The sequence below is a fragment of the Furipterus horrens genome, unplaced genomic scaffold (genome assembly GCF_987537825.1).
Source record: "Furipterus horrens unplaced genomic scaffold, mFurHor1.1.pri manual_scaffold_8, whole genome shotgun sequence".
Classification (NCBI taxonomy): domain Eukaryota; kingdom Metazoa; phylum Chordata; class Mammalia; order Chiroptera; family Furipteridae; genus Furipterus; species Furipterus horrens.
The window spans coordinates 43,071,687-43,074,833 of NW_028327178.1; the positions used below are offsets into that span (position 1 = coordinate 43,071,687).

Genomic DNA, 3,147 nt, shown 5'->3' on the forward strand with positions numbered 1-3,147 from the left:
AAAACTCTCAAATAATTTGTAACATAACTTTTCCCTCAAAATCTGAGTTTATTAGCCTAGATTCAGACTATCTTCATGGTCAACAAGATTTTCAAGTGTTCCCAAGTTGACAATGATATCAGGTAACTAATGGGAGCCAACAAAAATGCCCTTATAGAAATGCAGGCTTCAAAGAATTATCACAACTAAAGTTTTAAGGACTATGAGCCCATAGTAAAAAAAACACGAAATATGTCAACAAATAAAGTGTAATCAGTCAGAGCCAGAAAAAACAAAATACTAGCAAATATTTCAGATATTGAAATTTATCTGAAAGAGAACATAAAACAAGTACTTTTCATGTTACAATGAAGTACTTATTAAAATTATGAGCACCCTTGCAAGCGTGTATACATTAAACAGTAAGGTTTGAAATAAGTAAAATATAATTTTTAAATAAAAAATAAAATAAAATGTAAAACTTATTTGACAAATTAAAAATAGATACAGCTGAAGAAAAGTTTAGTAAACCAGGAAATAATTGCAAAGGAGTTATTCTGGAAACAGCATAAAGTTAGAAAAATATGGGAAATATAAAAGGGGTTAGTTAGGATGGATGAGAAGGTCTTACATATGTCTAATCAGAGAACCAAAAAGATACAGTAGAAAAAAATATCAGCCCTTTTCCCCAGCTGCCATTAAGGTGCTCGGTTCTTCCGGGGAAGCTAAGGCTGCATTGGGGTGAGGCCCTCACTCCATCCGGCGACTAGCACCACGCCCGGCAGCGCTTGCCGAGCACTCGCCTATACCATGGCCTCCATCTCGGAGCTCGCCTGCATCTACTCGGCCCTTATCCTGCATGACGATGAGGTAACAGTGACGGAGGATAAGATCAATGCCCTCATTAAAGCAGCTGGTGTAAATGTTGAACCTTTCTGGCCCGGCTTGTTTGCAAAGGCTTTGGCCAATGTCAACATTGGGAATCTCATCTGCAATGTAGGGGCTGGTGGACCTGCCCCAGCAGCTAGTGCTGCACCAGCAGGAGGTCCTGCCCCCTCCACTGCTGCTGCCCCAGCTGAGGAAAAGAAAACTGAAGCAAAGAAAGAAGAATCGGAGGAGTCTGATGATGACATGGGCCTTGGTCTTTTTGACTAAACCTCTTGTAACACATTCAATAAAACTGAACTCTAAAAAAAAAAAAAAAAAAAAAAAAATCATAATAAGACAATAATAAAATAAATAAATAACAAGTAATTTCACTAAATTATGGAAAGACACAAAACTTAAGATCTCAGAAACCCATTGATGGCCTTAAATAAAAATACATATATAATCTGTATTTACTTGTTAGTCAGGAGAAATTTTTTAAGAAACTGTAAGGTACTAAATGCAGGTGTGATATCTAAAGAAGCCTGAGATAAAAGAATGATTTTAAATTGAGAGCTACAGTAGAAAACAAAAGCAGTGGAAGATTCCTAAGTGTGCATAAAAAAAAAAATAAATATCAATCTAGAATTCTGTACAAGCAGAGCTACCTTTCAAAAAAAGATGAAATTTTATTTGTTTTTAGCCAAACAAAAACTAAGAGTTCCCACAAACTCTCACTAAATAAAACTAAAAGTTCTGCTTCATGCAAAAATAAAATTACTTTAGAAGCTCTGAGATGAAAATATAGAATGGTGAGCAGTGATATTGGTAAATCTATAAAACATTACTTTTAAAATAATAATATCTAATATATAGCATTAAGAAAAACACTAGACATTAATACAATATAATTTATTTGGGGAGTTGTGATCTCAGTTAAAGCATTTCAAGGTGTCAATATATTTCAAGTAGTGAATAAAGACATTGATCAACTTTATACATTGTTTAGTTAAATATGCATATGAAACTATCTAGGTTAATCATTAAAAATAAATATAGAGAGCATAATTTATAAAACAGTAAAGTATAATAATGGAGAGTCAATGAGAAAAATAAACCAACAAAATAAAAGAAACAAATAAAAAAAGAAAATCAAACAATCCAAATGAAGACAAGAAGTAAAATATAAAGCAAAAAAGTCAAAAAATAAAAAGTAAAAATTAAGGTCTAGGAATAAATTCAAGTATATCAGTAATTATAAAGGAGATAAAATAATTTGTTTAAAAAAGCAAAAGTACCTTACCAAGTTTTTTAAAAATCCAGCTGTAAGTTACTTCTAAGAGACCCCATTAAACACATGTAGACACAGGAAGATAGAAAAAATATATGTACCAGGAAAATGCAAACCAAAGAAAACTTGTGTTGCATTATAAGTGTTGTGTAAAATAAATTTTGAAACAAGGCATTAGTAAATCTAAGAAAAATAACTGCTTAAAATTAAGTCCATTAGGAAGATAAACAATTCTAAACTTTATGCATAATAAAACCTCAAATTATACCATCCAAAGTTGACAGCTCTGCAAGAAAGAGACAAACTCCAATTCCAATGTCATAATGGAAAATAGTTAGACATGTATCCAGAAGTAATAGATTAAGCTGACCAAAAAATTAGTAAAATCCATAATATTTGAACACTATAATTAATAAACTTACTGTAAAGAACATATATAACATTATATCTAACAATGAGAGATACAATATTTTCTAAGCACATAACAAATACTTATTAAAATTTACCAAATGTCATTCCAGAAAGCAATACTCAACAAATTAATGATAGACACCCTCACAATGCAATTAAATTAAAAATCAATAAAAAGAAAGCAACTAAAATTTTTCTTATACATGAATTTTGAAAACATATTTTTATATATTTATGGACCAAAAATATTATCTATCAACAAACTAAATCTAGCATTGTATTAAAATATCAAATATAGCACAAATAACAAGTTGATCTAGAAATGTAAAATTTGTAATATAAGGAAATCCATTAATGAATATTACCATAATAATCAATTATGAATTATAAAGTCAGTTATAATCTTAACAAATGCAAGAAATGTATCCCACAAATTTCAATATCAGTTCATGATATTAAAACAAACCTTAATAAATTAAGAAGAGAAAGTTTCTTAGCACAACAAAAATCTTCAAGAAACATTTTAAACATATGGCAATGAAAATATTTCCTTTAAAATCCAGAACCAGCTAAGGATGCATACCATCACCATTTATGTT

The 3,147-nt window shown here is 30.3% G+C and overlaps 1 pseudogene; it reads left to right on the top strand.

The window, feature by feature from the left end:
- Positions 1 to 724: 724 nt before the first annotated feature.
- On the top strand, positions 725 to 1,163 carry LOC150002807 (large ribosomal subunit protein P1 pseudogene; annotated as a pseudogene).
- The last annotated feature ends 1,984 nt before the right edge of the window (positions 1,164 to 3,147 follow it).